This window comes from Gymnoscopelus microlampas, assembly GCF_963454915.1.
Source record: "Gymnoscopelus microlampas genome assembly, chromosome: 16".
Classification (NCBI taxonomy): Eukaryota; Metazoa; Chordata; class Actinopteri; order Myctophiformes; family Myctophidae; genus Gymnoscopelus; species Gymnoscopelus microlampas.
Genome location: NC_139953.1, coordinates 47,958,318 through 47,976,081, shown reverse-complemented (window position 1 = coordinate 47,976,081; position 17,764 = coordinate 47,958,318). Strand labels below are relative to the sequence as shown.

General features: G+C 41.9%; 1 pseudogene across 1 annotated transcript; it reads right to left on the bottom strand.

Annotated features, from left to right (window-relative positions):
- Positions 1–281: 281 nt before the first annotated feature.
- On the bottom strand, positions 282–13,673 carry LOC311063053 (dynactin subunit 1-like; annotated as a pseudogene). Its single transcript has 12 exons — positions 13,623–13,673; positions 12,058–12,162; positions 11,227–11,420; positions 10,651–10,770; positions 10,069–10,221; positions 9,456–9,616; positions 8,757–8,925; positions 8,497–8,565; positions 7,413–7,625; positions 6,466–6,564; positions 5,058–5,108; positions 282–509 (listed from the first exon to the last, which is right to left on the bottom strand). The product of its transcript is annotated as a dynactin subunit 1-like (transcript).
- Between the last annotated feature and the right edge of the window lie 4,091 nt (positions 13,674–17,764).

Here is a 17,764-nt window from a genome sequence, read left to right as displayed (position 1 = left end):
AGATGTAATATGCATAACCATAATAAACTAGTCATATAAAAACAAGTAATTGGCTTCTCATATATGCATATAGTATATGTATGTACGCTGTATGTACCTCACGTGTGAGAGACACAAACTCACTGACGAGGCTCCCAACAGGTCTGAAAGCTCCCATCAACCCATTCACCACCTGCAAGTGTTTCAAAAAGAACAAAATAATATTGTTTAAGGTTATGAAGATTACCATCAACAATCTGGTAAAAGTTTAATTGGATGAAAGAAATGTATAATATTTAAAGCTATGCAACCTCTCTGAAGCTATTCTGTGGTGGTGGTGGTGGTGGTGGTGAGTAGGGGCTATGTGAGGTGTATGTGTATCCGGGGGTGGAGGTGGGGGTGGGCCCAGGACCACCGGTCATCAAGCTGTGAAAGATCAGGCTGAGGGTCCCGTTGTCCAGGCCTGCAATCTCAGGCCTCAGTAGCAGCTCAGCCTTCTGTTCTGGAGACAGCAGGTGAAGAACCTCCAACTGCAACCCGGAAGACACGGAGAGAAGGAAGGTCAATTCATAGACAGTGTAGGGGAAGTTACTTTTAATTATTACACATGACTTTCAATTAAAAGTAATCATCGTCTTCACTTGGACCACAATAACAAAGGGTGGGTGTAAAGGTCTGTCACCCCCCAGACGTTACGTTTCGCATCCGGAGGAGCAAGCCGTTAATTCAAACTATACCGTTGACGTTTAATTGTTTTGTTTTGTTTTAGTTTTTTTTATCCCAAGAGAACAGTCGAATAATGACAGTTACAAAAATATAAGCCTGTATTTGGCCTCCCAAAAGATGCATAACAAAGAGGCATCAAATAGAACAAATAGACCAATTCCAATATTCATTTTGTGAACGTGAACACAGCTTCTGAACCATTCCTTAGCTCCATGGTTACTGAACTAAATATTGGACCCAATCGTCACAAGACACACAATATGTACAAGATTTTCATACGAAAATGGAACATTCGTGGTAAAATACGAACATTCGTGGTAAAATATATACCATATAAATAAAAGGCCCTGTTACAATGTTGAGCAGAAACAGGAGCACATCTAGCATAAGACTGAACTAGAATTTTCACAATTCAGGGCAATTGCAAAGTGTGGTTGCGCCGACGCAGAGTTCTGGGTTGCGGCCATGGGGGTCCAAGGAATCCATCGTCACATAGTTCACAGTCCAGTCTCCAGTGGTGTTGAAGATCTCAAAATAAATTATTGTTAAAGCAAACTTGCCTTTTTTTTTACCTTATTGTTCTGATCTGAGATATTGAGAGGAGACAATACCCTGTGTATATAGAGTAAATGGCATATCTGCTATTTGCAAACAAGTTGTAAATACTCAGAAGACATTTCACGTTTTCCTTATATTATGATGTCATGTTTTGTGAGTATAAGATTCAGCACCTATTTTCCCCCAGCCTGATAATAGATATTAAATACCTTGTAATGTACTTGGGAATGTCTCACCATATAATACATGTGGAACCATTACGATACATGTCGACCTGGCTAGTAGCTGGGTTGAAGCCATACCATTTTGTATATTGTAAAATAGATACTCCCCAGCATATCAGGCACATCAATGTTACTGAATGGCGTCAATACCACAATGAAAAACTATTGTTTAGCCTACATTGTGACAGACTTGTCATCACCAGGCAGGAGTTTTGGTTAAGCTCTAATGTCCATGTAGATTGCTTCACAGTTTTACACACAGTAGAGGGATTGAAGTCCATTTTGTCCAGCAGGCAGAGATTATAGTCTGACAACACTTTCAATTACAAGCTTTGACTCTTGCATGGATCAAACCGTTAAGTGGATAAGTTGGTCAAATACATTTTTTTGTCAGTTAAACAAAAAACTTTTGTGTATTATGTTCATATGTGTATGGGCTTAGGTATTAAGAGATGTTACATTCCAAAGTTTCACTTTTTGTTCAGCTTTAGTAGTGAAGAACCCTTCTGATTATGAATAGTAATTCCAAAAGAAAAAAAACAACACATCTGTATTCATTGTAAATGTTAAATACATGCGACTAAATACATTACCAAACATATAGATTCACTTTTCAACCACATGGTAAAAAGAATAATAAGTAGAGACAAAGCAGAGCAGATATAGTTTAAAGTATTTATTAACACAATTGTATTATTGGTACCTTTACTGTAAGCAACACCATCAATATATTTGGTATAATGTCCTATCAATTATTGTTATTATAGTTGTTGTTATTATGATTATATATGTAATAATAGTATGGTTATATTTTATGATTCTATATATAGGTTAATTATAGTTATTATTGATAATTATACAATTATATAGTATGGTAACTATTACAATGCCTGTAAACAGTTTATTATTGACAGATATATTGTTGATGCTATAATGATTATTATTACTACTATTACTGTTATTATCCAAAATGATATTCTAACTTTTAAGTAAATTCAATATTTTCCAGGGTGAAGCAAAAAACCCGCCTCCTATTTCAGCCAATTTAGGAGTGCACGGGGAAAAAAATTCTTGCACCGACCCATTTGTTAAAAAAGGGGATCAAGCAAGCTCCTGGTAAATATATTAATATATTATTAAACAACATGTAACATTCTGAAAAAATAGGTACAAATTGTAGGGCTGCAACTATATTGATTAAGTTAATTATCTCAAAGTGTATTTTGTAGATATCTAATTTTGTATTTATCAATGAATCAATGTGTAACATTTTCCATAATTATTTTGGGATTACATTTATTAGTTTAATTAGGAAATTAAGTCCTATTTTAATAAGTGTATATTGGCTGTTTGAATAAAATTACATTTTTTGTCAAAATGAATTAAAAAATAATTTAGTCCTAATAAGTGTTACAGTCTTACAGCCCTAAAAACAAATGGTGAGTTAAACATTTACAACATGCACATGTAAATATAAGGTAGTGGGTCATGAAAAGGCAGTATACAATCCAAAATAGTTTGTTATGCATTTGTTAGAATTGATTATTTCATGTGTGAGTTGTTATTAAATTCAGGGATGGCCAATATTGTGTTATAGAAATTGGGTACTACCGGTTCACGAGCCACAACATAAATGGAATGCAATTATCTTAGAAATATGACAATTATTCACAAAGAACATTCCTGAAAAGTAGAAAAAGGTTAAAGGCAAAAAAACATGTCAGTGCTGGACGGCTTCTGAAAAACAGGGAAACAAGTGTTAGTGTTCTTTTCAAACAAATGCTTCACAATCAATAGTTATGAAAAAAGACAAAACAATGCTACAATATGAATAATACTGTGATTTATGCCTTGATTTCATGGATTTATTTTTGTTTTTGTGGCATTCCTAAGACAATAATTTGATGACCGTGTGTATTTCCGGTAGGAGACACAAATAATCTACTTTGTGTCTCCTACCGGATACATTAGCTGGTAGGAGACGGGAATCAAATTATTGGCTTAGGAATGCGACAAAAACAAAAAATAATCCATGGATTCAAGGCTTCATAGGGTGTGCAATTGATAGAAAATAAGTAATTTTTTGGGTGAACTCCTCCTTTAAACACTGGCCCTGGAATGACCCAAAGACACGTAGGCACACAGAAGTGAGCATGTTTGTATGCCAGGTACTTATTAAAGCATACTTTCAAATGGAAACGAATATACTAAATAATACATTGCATCCACGACGTGAAAACACAGCAACTATACCAGTTAACTACACCACTGTACCAGTATGCAAACACAGTCTTACTTAAGTAGGGGTGCGACTGCTATTATACTGCTTCTGGGTGAATACAGTAACTGCCTTTAAAACTAAATTGTGATTTTGAGAGACCAATTTCATCCAATCAGGAGAGAGAACTCATACAGGACACATCCTATACAATCAAGTTGTTGATTATGGTTGGATGAAATTGCCAACACACCCTTAATTTTCTGTTTAAAAAGGACCTGCAGAGACAGGCTGTTCCCTGTTACTAAACAAACACAAAGCAATGATGGCTATCAGCATATAGCTTTCTATAAACTGGACAATAGCAAAGAAACAGTGCCAAGATCCATCTTGAAAACTGTCATATTGTGCTGAAATATTGGCCACATATGGATAACCACACCTCTAATCACCCCCCTATTATCACCTTTCAGTCAGCTGACTCGTCCACGCCTTTATCTCCTCCAGGCTGGATTACTGCAATGCACTACTCATCGGGATCCCTAACAAGAGCCTCCAAAGGCTCCAATACATCCAAAACCGGGCTGATAGGGTCCTGATGAGAGTGCGAAAATATGACCATATCACACCCACCCTCCGCTCACTTCACTGGCTCCCCATCTCCTTCAGGACCGAATACAAGATTTCCCTTCTCACCCATCAGTGCATTTACGGCAACGCCCCCCCCCCCCCCCCCCCCCCCTACCTCAAAGAACTCCTCACCCCAAAACCTGCCACCCGAAGCCTCCGCTCCAACAACACCAACCTTCTTGTCGTGCCTGACACCAACCTCCGCACCATGGGCGACCGGGCCTTCTGCCACACAGCCCCATGTCTGTGGAATGCCCTCCCAGACCACCTGAGAGCGCCACAGTCCACTGATGCTTTTAAAAATTGACTAAAAACCTACCTTTTAAAAAAAGCATTTTTCTAATTTTTCATGGACTTTGTTTGTTTTTCGTATTGAGTTATAATTTCTAAAAGTTGGCCCTTTAGTTTAGCCTGGTTGGGTCTATTGTAATTGTTTTGTTGCCTATGCTGTTTTTATGCTCTGTTTTTAATCTGTAGCACTCTGACATCCGTGAGAATGTAAAGTGCGTTATAAATAAAATGTATTATTATTATTATTATTAGCTGACAACTATAGAAAATGTAAGCAACATATACTTGTCACCTGAATACCAGTGGTTCTCAAACTATTGTAATGTCAAAGAGCTTCCATTTTTTTGCCTATGCATTAAACCACAGACCCCCACAACCTAGTATTTGACCCCAAGACAATGTCAATAAGCCAACATTAGATAGTTACACACCTTGCAGTAGGCCTGGGATGGTGTGTCTGTCACCTGGGTCCGCAGCAGGAGCTGTAAAAAAAAAGAAATACAATATTTGCTGAAAATGTCAAGCAAAAATACTGTATTTTAGACACAAATATATATTTGTCACTATATAAATATAGTGACAATAGCAGATCTACAAGCTCACAAGTTATCTACAAGCTGACAAGTGAGCTTGTCGATCGGCTATTTAAAATAAGGCAACAAGTTTACAGTGAGCTTGTAGATCTGCTATTTTCCAAACATTAAACTCACAGTGAGCTTGTAGATATGGAGAGAAGGAGAGAAGGGGAGAGGAGAGGAGGGGAGGGGATATATATCTGCTATTTTTGAATAGTCAAAGTGTAAAATAATGCTTTTTAGCTCAAATGAAAAAGTGACACAGACGCTTCCTCAGGTCTTAGTGGGTTAATGCAAGGCAGTTGAAGAGCCACATACATACATACATACATACATACAGCCACATATACAATGGCCTCACGACACTGGGTTTCTGTGGTTAGCTGGTTTTCCTCACAGACGGGAGCTCTGTCGCCAGCATTTGGACCACCTGTAACAGTGTAGAAACCACATATACTGCTGCAATACTTTCCAGTGATATGCATTTACTATAAGGATCCATCTTCACAGTTGCTAGACAGTGGACTGGGGGAAACATGACATGTTGCACTGGTTCTTCCTGTGTGTGTGTGTGTGTGTGTGTGTGTGTGTGTGTGTGTGTGTGTGTGTGTGTGTGTGTGTGTGTGTGTGTGTGTGTGTGTGTGTGTGTGTGTGTGTGTGTGTGTGTGTGTGTGTGTGTGTGTGTGTGTGTGTGTGTGTGTGTGTGTGTGTGTGTGTGTGTGTGTGAACATGTGACTTCAGCCTTAAATTCTAGCTACAATCAAAATCACACACCCGTCAGTGGCTGAACATTTCTGCTCTTTTCTTGTCCCTCTGATGCTTCTTTTTGAAGTGATTTCACTCGCCATGCCAGAAACCCACTCCCATCTACTGGATTGTAATACTGTTCCTAAAACACAAGAAGAAAAGAGGGGGGGAAAGTGTCATTTGGTTTTAATGAGCATGTGTAAATGTGCGTTAGACTGGTGTTTTATGTACTTACATAGCCCAAATTTCCCTGGGGATCGGCCAGGTATGGGAATAAGGCAGTGATGCCCTGTGCATAGTCCTCTTTAACACGCCTTGAAGGACTCGTCCTACAGTACACACACACACACACACACACGTATGAGATCCAAACAAAAGTATTGCTGTGACGCTGCCTTCTGCAAAAAGGAGGATTTTGGCCTGCACCAAGTACAACCAAAATTGTGTATTGGGTGCATATTTTTTAGATGACAACATACCCATGTTCACTTGCCATGTGTGCAACCAATATCTTCACCATGTCGCGTCTTCTGGTATCCGTTAGGCTTTTTGTCCGAGCATACTCGGTAAGGATCCTCTCTCCGCCAGGTCTGTCCTTCAGAATTTTTTCAACCATCTAAGTGGAAGTAAAAAAAAGGAGGGGAAACACAGGGATAGACAGTAATATTTTAAAGCAATGGTCAGGGTTCCCACACATTTTTACCTGGTCATTTTCAAAACTTTTCCATAACTTTTTCACCCTATTTCCAGGCCTATATCAATCGTATGGTGGCAATAATGAGGCTCTTACTCCATCAATGCCCCAAGACAGACCTCGAGCAAAGGCGTCACATGACAGAACAGATCTACAAGCTAACAACGTTTGTTCTTAGCTTGTAGATGTATTATTTTTGTTACGTGATGTTCTGTATAATAGGCAGCTCTCACGCAGCACTGCATTTTACCATGTTACATATTTCATGAAATGTTAGACATGTTTTTTATGAACAAAATCAATAGCCAAAAACTATGTATATCCAAACATCTTCCAAAACATTTGATGAATTCCAAACATTTTCCAGGCCTGGCAGACAGTTTTTCTCATTTCAAAATATATCCAGGAAATTCATGACCGTGGGAATCCTGTTATTAACTGTAAAAGTACATAAAGAAATACATTCCCGGTTGTCAGGGGCAAACACTCTAAGAGAAGTTGTCAAACAACATTTACCTGTATGTGGAATGGTCATTGTGAAAAATATATCAGTGAAAGATTATATCAAAAAGTAGCTTTTTTTTTAATTGAAAACATATTTTACAGGGTGGATTGGGGTTCCCAGAGATGAAGAATTGACCCCAGAGATGAATTGCATCAAATGGGGGTCTGTGGCCTAGTGCACATAAAAATTAGGGGGGGGGGTCCTTGAAATTCAAAGGTTTGAGAATCACTGACCCGTACAGACAGTAGAATGGGTGTATGTGTACCTGTGGTCCAAACATGACAGCGGCGGGTGCTCCCATCACGTCCGTTCCGGGCATGCGGCGACGGATCTTCTTGCAGAACTGTCTGATGTCGGAGCAGGAGGTGTCCAGGTCCTTCAGCAGGATGCAGAGGCTGGAGCTCTCCTGACCGGCGGTCAGGAAGGCCCGCAGGCGAGCCGACGCCACTGCCACACAGTCCAGGCCACTCTGGATGAACTGAGACACACCCATGGATTAAAGCAAAATACAATCTCACGACTGAAAAAGGTTTGTATGACCAAGTCGTAATGTGTGATTTGTGAAACAGTCGCAGGCGCATTGAGAGCGTAGGTGCGCAACATGATGCCATAGAAGACATGCTGGCTTCTATGGAATACAAATGACTGAAATCAGTCGTGGCGAGAACTTGAATCCATGCACACCAGGCACTTATTCTCTCTCTCCATTCCCCTGTATCTCAGGGGCGCCCACCCTCTAGAGCCTGGTTCTGCCCAAGGTTTCTTCCCAATAACCACATGAACCCTATTCTGGGGCAAACATTTGATGACAATGTATTTCAGTGTAGAGCGAAAACAGGAGTGGATCTAGAATAGAGTTCTTGGGAATCCAGTCAACTAAGTATAGGGTTTAAGTGGTCAAAAGGAGGGTTTTTTCCTTGCCACTGTTGCCAAATGCTATCTGGGGGGGAAACGTTGGGTCCCTGCTCTATATGTAAACTGTCTTGAGACAATTTGTTAAATTTGACTATAGTGCCAAATCACAACAGAATTAAAAAAAAAAACACCAAATTACAAAATAAACTTCCTTAGTCTTATTTTGTTAGATCCGTTTGTCTTCACAGTTGCAGTGTACGTAGCTTGCTTTCGGCTTTAACGGGCAAGGGTGTGACCGCATTAAAGGTGCAGCAGACAGCAGCAAACGGTAACCGCCTTCCATTCCGACATCTCGCCACTCCGACTAGTGGCTTCCGCGTGCGGTTAGGGTTAGGGTTAGGTATAGGGTTCGTTAACGTCGGAAAGGCGACATGTAACCCAGCAAACACCAACAAAAAAATAAATAAAGACAAAATCACAAGGCGTTGAAATACCTTGATGTGGTCAGCCAGCTGCACGGTGCAGTCCTCTGTGAGCTCCGCCAGGTGGATGCTGTACAGATGCTGGAGGACACAACAGTAGTGAGTTACTTACAGACAAGTAACAAGCATGAATACGTTGAATGCGTATTAATGCAGATCGGGCACATGCACAGTTTTTCCATGGAGAGAGACACACACACACACACACACACACAAATGTGTGCATGTTTTAAATGCTAGATGGCAGCCTAGAGGTCCTGTATTGTTGTTACCTGGTAGTATTTGATGGCCTTGGTGAGTGGCTCCACTTGAATGGTCTCATCCAGCTGGTCTTTGTGCAGCAGGTCGATGAAGTAGTCCAGAGAGCGCTCGTGGACGCTCATTTCAGAGTACAGAGTGCCCATCCTCTTAAACACCTCCACACTGCAGCCACTCATAGCCCTGGATGAGAGGAGGACATGACAATGGAAGGACAGATAATGTTAGAAGTGGCGAGAGTGGAGAGACCGATAACGTTAAGGTTTTTGTGATACACAGGACGCTCAAAAGTAATGCATTAAGTGTGTTTTCAAACCAGTAGTGCGTTTGCTTTGTTCAGATTCAGGGACCAATATGATACAATGTCGCACTTTCCCTTGCAGCAAAAATAGCAGATTGTTGTGAGCTTGTAGAATTGCTAGTTTCACTATTCGTCATACGGTATGACGGTAAGTATGTAGGGCTTAAGTAGTTAACAGAGGACAAAACTTATAAACGAAATACGAGCGAGAAAGGTTGTCTCTCATTGGACTGAATTTTTATTGAAGATGTTCAATACATTGGGAATAAAGGTGTTCAGTTCTGGATAGCAACATGGAGCATTACCAGAATCTTTTAATTTATTTGGAATCTTGTTATAAAGTTTTAGCATGGTGGGTATTCTCCAATGACAACATTCCCAATTTAGTCTCTCATGTGCGATAGTCACTCACTGTTCATATTTGTGCAGAGTGGCCTGCAGCAGGCCCAGGGAGTAGACCAATCCTGAGGCGAAGCTGAGCTGCTCTCCACGGGATCCCCTCATCGCGGTTCCCTGCAGGGGGTCACCGTTCAGGTCAAACTTCTCCTGGGCCTGCTTGCTGATCAACTCCGCCTGCAGGGGAAATGACACACGGACATGTTGGGAACAGGTGGTAAGCAGAGCCTGAGCGATACATCGGTTGGCTGATATATGGCCATTGTTTTACTTATTTGTCGACGATCAGTATTGTAATTATGCAGCCGATGTGTCCCAATGTTTTACCACTTTCAACAGAGTATCCCTATTACCTATTTGGGCATGTCATTTTAAGTGAACATTAACAAACGTTTTCAAAACGATAACAAAAATAGTCGATCTACAAGCTCACGACACATTGTGAGCTTGTAGATAGGCTATTTCTGAAAATGTATGAACAGGGCTTATGTTGTTAAATACATTAAAATACTTTTTTTTTACAAAAGATCGGTCAAACATTAGTGGTCTAGGACTCTCCAAAATCAGGATCGAACCCATGTGGCATTGGTCAGACAATTTTTTTTCGTTTTTTTGCAGATCACACACACCTTGCAGATGAGCCTTGGAATGAGCAGCAGCACCAGAATACAGTCGTGGTCTCCTCCATGGCGGAGGAAGGACTCAGGCATGACGGCGGTGAGGAGGGACACCTGGCGGTTAGCCTGGCCCACCTCCATCTTCCTCAGTTCCATCTCGATGGCCTGGAAGACACACAGTCAAGGTTGGGTATAGAAGTTAGGAACCATATCCAAACTGCCAGGTACCCATGAAAATGAAGGAATCGGAATTGATAAATATCGTAATAATTTTAGGATGCAGAAATGATTATCCTAATTTTATGATATGAGCGGTTACTATTCATTACTCTTCTTAAACTTTTATTAATGTAAAACTTTTAAACTAAATGTCCATTGATGCCATTAACAAGAATTATGATCACGTAAGCCTAGTGCTCAGTTAAACTGGATACAACCTTTTCCAATCCATTTCTTTCCAGTATGGCTTGGCTTGAGTTTTGTGGTAGTGGTACCAAAGTGTCACTTTAGACATTTTATTGTCATTGGATTGATTCAAATCCCCATCAACTCCCAATCAGATTCCTAGCATTCTGACATTCGTCTCAGCCGTACCTTGGCATAAGCTTTGGTCTCTGCAAACTTTATCTTGAAATCAAACATCTCTGCAGGAGGATGCAGCAGGACCTGCTCAGCGTTGGCATTCTGCTGGTTGGTCAGCTCTCTGTTGGTCTCCTGGTGCACAGGGAAAAGCACACACAGACAGCAGTGAGCAATGTGCATTTACTGACGACCTACTGATAATCATAGCAGCTCACTTCTCATTCCTGTGTGTGTGTGTGTGTGTGTGTGTGTGTGTGTGTGTGTGTGTGTGTGTGTGTCTGTGTGTGTGTGTTTATGAATATACTTGAGGGCCACGTGTCCCCATAAGTATAGTAGAAATTGACCTTGTGAAGGCCATTTTCCTGGACACCACAAGAGAATTTCTTAACAAAGACTTTTAGAGCCAAGGTTACAATTAGGAAAAGATTCAGGTTGGGGTCAGAATTAGGATTTAGAGTTAGGTTCAGGGTTACAAACGGCAAAAAAACTCATGGGGGAAAAAATGCATTTAAAACGAAAATCCATCCTAAAATGTTGCGGTAAGTAAGTATAGTAGTACAACGTGTATGTGTGTAGTGATCTATGCACCTGCAGGCTGGCAGTGAGCTCTCTGTACTTGTTGATGGTCTGCTGGTAATCGGCCATGGTCTCCTGGGCAGCCTCAACTCTCTCTTGTGGGCCTCGCGGACCTTTCCCCCGCTCATGTCCAGCTGCTCTCTCAGCTCCATCTCAGTCTCCCTGCCGTTCTCCTGGAGCTCGTCGTTCATGTCATTAATGGCCTCCTGTTGGGAGGACAGAAGAGGGGACCGACCGTCATGTGTGGTAGTATATACATTGTAAGGCGTAGAACAAAGCCAAATGCAGTGGTGGAAGGAGTACTCAAATCTTTTTACTTAAGTAAAATTATCAATACTACAATGTAGGAAAACTGTTACAAGCTAAAGTCTGGTATTCAAAATGTACTTGGGTAAAACTACAAAAGTAGTGGCATCAAAATGTACTTAAGGGATAGTTCACGCCCAAAATGACGTTTTCTATCGATTACTCACCAGCAGCGGTTCTGTATGGAGATACAAAGAATCTCCTTTGTGTCTCCATACGGAACCGCTGCCGGTCATCAAATTATTGGCTAAACTATTCCTTTAAAATACCAAAAGTAAAAGTATTCCTTATGTAGAATGTCCCATTTTAAGTTTTAAAAATGTATACCGGTACAAATCTTTTGTAAATAGCAGATCTACAAGCTCACAACGTGTCACTTCGTGCCACGCTGCAAGCTTGTACAACAATTTGGGGGTCCTTGACATGAAAAGGTTTGAGAACCACTGAGAGGGCGTCTGTAAAATGGGCGTCAGGTCTTAATGGGCTATGAAACACTGATTGCATGCAAGTCGGGGTGAAGAACACAGGTGCACTGACCAGGTCAGTGACCGTCTCTCTCAGCTCCCAGACTTTCTCCTCCAGGTCCAGTTTCCTCTCCGTCAGGGTCTCCACCATCTCCTCTGACCCCAGCGCAGCATCCACCTGTGACACACACACACACACACAATCATTACAAGAGGCACATGGTTTGAAAGTCAGGTACAATTATCCATATCCATTTAAATGTCACTTCACCCAATCCCATTCACTAATATCTGCAAATATTTCATAAATTGCCTATTTAGTGGCGAAAATAGGCGATGCAAGGTGTTGTGAGTTTGCAGATGGCATTGGATGAAGTGAACAGCCAACAAATACGATAAAACCCGAAATTGTGTCTACTAATGACTTCATCCTTACTGCTCCAAAAGACCACAGCTAGAGAAGTTATTATTTGTAGCAGGGCCTTATTTTTCAATCAAAAGTTACCGTAAACTTACCATAGACATTAGTGAACACCCAACCTCTAATCGTAAATACACACAAAATATGAATTGATTAACCGATAAGAATTTGCAAATCAAAATTTTGATCATGCAAAAACAAACAAAACATCACTATTAACACACAATCCCATTCAAAGATTCTTAGTATTGGTTTACTTAAAACTGTGACGTTCCATTTTACATTTTACTGAGGAGTCACTAGTCCACAGATGCTTTGACTAATGGACAGCATACAAATGCAATAAATCACAATAATAATAATTTAAAAAAAAAGGAAAACAATGACCGTTTCCATTTGCAAGGGCCAGGAGTGAACTATTGGCCATTTGACTGCATGGTTAAACTAGGTTATACACTTGTTATTCTACAAGGCACAGAACTTCAAGAAATGTTAGGTTTGGAAACGCACGCCTGGTCGCCGTCCATCACTACACAAGTTGGCAGAGACTTATCCAGACATTGGCATGTAGCCTTTGAGTGCAAAGCACGCTCTGTGAAACCAGCTTCACTCTTTATTAGTGATGAGTGTTTGAACCACTTTCAACCTGGTGTCCCTATTTTGGGCACGTCATTATAGGTGCAAATTGTAAAAAAAAAAAAATATTTTCATCATTTTTAAAGTGAAAATGGAAGTCGTTTTCTTTATTCATTGTGTGATAAGTACATATAGGGGTTCAATGACTTAAACCCTATATACTTAGATGGGTGTGCAAGGGGTCTGTAATTGGCCCCGTCCTTTTCTATCACTCATCAATCTCTGCCGATCTACAAGCTCACACAATGCCTCGTGACGTGTAGTGAGACGATTTTTTGTTTTCACTGAATGTTTGCCTATTACGACAAGCCCCGAATAGGGACGCTCGGATTCATGTGGTTGAACTGGTTAAATGCAGAGCTATACTAATCAAACAGGAATACAGCAAAAACACAGTACAGAGCCTAATGGCAACAAGGTGAAGAATGAAGTCATTGTCAAATACCGCCAGGAGACGTCAAAATTCAAAGGGGACCTTCTGACCGACAGAGTTGATCTTGGGGGCGGAGGCCTTCTTGACGGGGGCGGTGGAGTTTGCAGACGACAGACTGTTGGCGAGCGCCCCCCCCGCCACCGCTCACTATGTTGACCGGCTTCAGGTAGGAGGAGTTGTGGGTGGGAGGCAGAAGCATTGAAGGAGGAGGTGCCCATGGACAGGGACGAAGAGGTGGTGCTGGAGCTGCCCAGGCCAGAGGAGGGGGTCTTACTGGGGGCGGCCGTGGTGGAGGAGGAGGTCTGGGTGACCACGCTGGGCTCCGTGGAAGGGATGGGTTTCCCCAGCTTGGTGTGAAGCTTCACCACCTGGGGAACGGAGCAGAGCAACACGTTTGAGGGTTTGTTGTAAAAAGCAGCTGTCCAAAGCCTTTTCTAAATCAGTGGTTCTCAAACTTTTTCGTGCCAAGGACCCCCAAATAGACTCTTATTAGCCCGCGGACCCCCATTTGAAAAGATAAGCCAGGGACCCCCATAATAGAAGATTTTTACGGCTCTCTAGCAGTGATTTTCAACCATTTTAATTTCAAGGACCCCCAGTGTGACATGCATTAGGCTACGGACCCCCATTTAATAGCATGTATGTCTCTGGGACCCCAATTCATATTGTAAAATCAATGTTAATGTAATGTACAAATGGAACCAAATGGACCCGTTAGGGTCCATTTGGTTCCATTTGTACACTCTCAGAGTTACAGACCCATAAGGGCCCATTTGGTTCCTGTCCATCATTTAGCTGGGGACCCCCTGGAACCCCCTCAAGTACCCCTGGGGGTCCCCGGACCCCACTTTGAGAACCAATGTTCTAAATGACATTGTGTATTGTAACGACATGTATGTTTACGCCACTGAATTTTGTTAACTAACACCACTAAACTAAAAGCCTATCCATCCATCCAACATATCACTGTTTATTTGCCATCCTAGGCAGCATGATAGCAAAGCCATGTTCAGCCATTGCTTGAGCATCATGCAAATTGCTGTGTGGCTTTGATTGATTGAATTCTTTATCAGCAGTTTGCAAAAAGTACAGAGGCACAGTAAGGCCTACACAATAATGCTAAAAGGATAACACAAAAATCCCTGAGGGCTTGTTTCCATTGTGGTCCTGCGTATTCAATTCATAAAGGCCGAGTTCTGTAGGTGGACACATGTTTTTTTTTCTAAAATGAAATTATAGCTATTCAATAAAGGCTTTACCTTCAAGAAGGATTGCCCCTTTTCTTTTCAATTGAAATTTAAAAAAATAAATTGTACATCATGCTGAATATCAGTATTGTGGTAAGATCTAAAAACACTGCAGCATGATTTAATACCACAACACAGTCACAGACAAACGTTGGTAATCATTCCAGCGTGCGTCAGTACGGCCAATGCTCTCATCATAAATATCATATTTGGGAACACACATGTTGACATCTTTGCTTTAATTGCCAAAACACGTCAAAGCTAAAGTTCCCCTTATCTAACTATATAAATGGCGAGCGACTTCCGCACCCTCGGTGCGACACCCCACAGCTCTGTTATCGAATAAACAACGCACCGCCAGACCACATGTCGCCAACTGACTCGCCACGGCGGCCGCGCTGAATTTACGCGTCGCGTAGGGGACATCTCATTGCTCACTACACCTTTTCCACCGCGCAACATAATTACTTCTACTCACCAAATGTCGGACAAAACGGAAGGGGAGGCAGCTTCGTACCGTTTACCGTGCACACCACCGACACCGCACGGCGACGGGTTTCGCCGAAACAACACGAGCGGCCGCCATTGCACTCTGCCCATGTCCTCCACAACACCACACACACAGCTCCTTTGCTTCAACCCCCCCCCCCTTCTTACGTACCTCCTTTGTTCCACCCAGGCCGTTACTTTCACTTCACTCATGTCTCGATCACAATATGTCCGTCCTTCACGTGCCATGTTCATCCCAAACACAAAAACAAACAGCCACGGCCAGTCGGCCACAGCACAGCACGCTGCCCAGGGTAATGTGGTAAACAAACCTGCCTAGGTTCATGACACCACAGGACTCGACAGTGATGTCATCATTATGCAACCCGGAAGTACAAATACCAAGGATAGGTCAGTGATGTCAGTCGGGTTGCCAAGTTTGCTGCCAGGTTTTAAAAAACAAGCGACAGAAACAAGCAAACCGTGCATGAAAAAAAAAAAAACTGCCGAAGGGGTCCGCCATGTTCCAGGGGGGTCCCCGGGGGTCCCAACACTCACAGGGGTCGGCGGACGACCAGGGGGTCCACGGACCACCAAAGTAACAATCACTATTAACATTTTTTCCAATTTTTTTTTTTTTTTTTTTTTTCCTTTTGGACACTTTTACTCCGGCGATTTGGGTACCCCAATATACACGCACCCACGCTGGGCCCCGTGCGCGGCTGGGGTTGAGGGGGGCGTAGCCCCCCGAAACTCTAGTGACTTATGAAGCTGTAAAAGGATTGGCTTATGTCTTTATTAAACCAGATATGCAAATATGTTCTGTTTTTTTTGTCCTTCCAAACACCTGAACCAAGCATAGAACTTGCGTACCGGTCATATATGCATACATCTGTGCCAAATATACACAGTATAGAGACAAGTACACAACGTCCAGTAAGCCTGCCTGTATGTGGGCGTGTGTATATTGAATACACACGCCCACTCCTTTTTTACCCCTTTACAAATATCTACAATCTCAGTGCGACACGTTGAAAGATTGTAGATTAATGTAGTTAACCACATTAATCCTGGCTTACCCATTTTTGGCATGCCATTATAGGCAAAGGTTTAAAGACTTAAAAAACATGTTTATCAAAGTTCTCAAATTTTGAAAAATAGTCAATGTATAAAACTTCATAAGACAAGCTGTGAGCTTGTATCCCAAAGTACAAATTAGTGCTTACGTGGTTAAGCCTAATCCATCGGTAAAATGGTGTCGCTGGTCAAAAAGAACTGATCTATGCGAGCAAGTGACACATGATGGTAATACATGGTAGCATAAAATAAATACATTACCTTCTGATGCTTGGCCCCACGGATATGAGCGGCGTAAGCGTCGGCTCCGGTGCAGGAGACGTCACACAGCTCACAGCGGAGCTGGGTCTGGACGCCGCGGGCAGAGCTGCTGGTTCCTCCACTGCTGCTGCTGCTACTGCTGCTCTGAGACACCTTGAGAGCCGCTTCCTTCTTCTTGTGCTTCTGGCCCTCCAGGTGCTCCTTGTATGTCTGGTTGGAGAGGAAGGGGGTTACTATTCCTTCATTTGAGACACCATTTGCTTCAAATGTAGGACGTATAATGCAAGCCAAGCATGGCGTTTCAGCATAAAATCTAATCATGTATTAAGTCGGACAAACCTGCAAAGTTTGTTACACTAATTTGATCAGTGTAAATGTAGAATTGATATACAGCTTTTCAAGGTACTCTGTTACACCAGTGGGTCTACAGTTGGGGTCCAGGGACCCTCATGGGCTTCCAAATGGCCCCTTGCAGTTGTGTAACTCTGAGAGTGTACAAATGTATGTACATTTGTACACTCTCAGAGTTATGGGGGTTGTGGGAAACCACTGTGCTACACTAAATGGAACAGAGCCTTCATTAGTATCATTGGTAACACCTATGAAAAAAGTGATAATATGGCTGCTGTGCATAGAGCCTATTCTAAGTCTACAAGCCACAGCATCTCAGAAAGAAATCAAATGCGTCAGTGTTTAACACTGGGAACTTTTGGCTTCCTCCATTCTAAAATGTGCAGTCTAGCTAAACTGTGTTTTGAGTTACACGATTCTGCATCTACGCTCGATGCGACCCAACTCGCGTACGTTGAATAATTATGTTCGACTGAAGTGAATTTAGCGCAAGCGAATACGAGCGACAGCCTATGTATGGGGAACATTGCAAAGTAATGAACACGTTGCATCCATTCAAAATTATTCAAAAATAGCAGATGTACAAGCTCGCAGCGCGGCACGAAGTGATGACTGTGAGATTGTACATCTGCTATTTTTGAACATTTATTGAGAGATCTTTTAAGTGTTCTTAAAACGTGTTTTGCTATACAGCTAAAATCTAAAATGACAGATGCTTTCCCGGTTTTAATGGGTTATTATAATGATGGCACCCAGATCAATTAAATGTGTTTCTGCAGCTCACATTCTACTATATTGCTCGACTACGTTTGGGTTTAGCGTGTGGGTAACTTGTATGTGTGGGTGACGGCCGGGCATTTCCTTA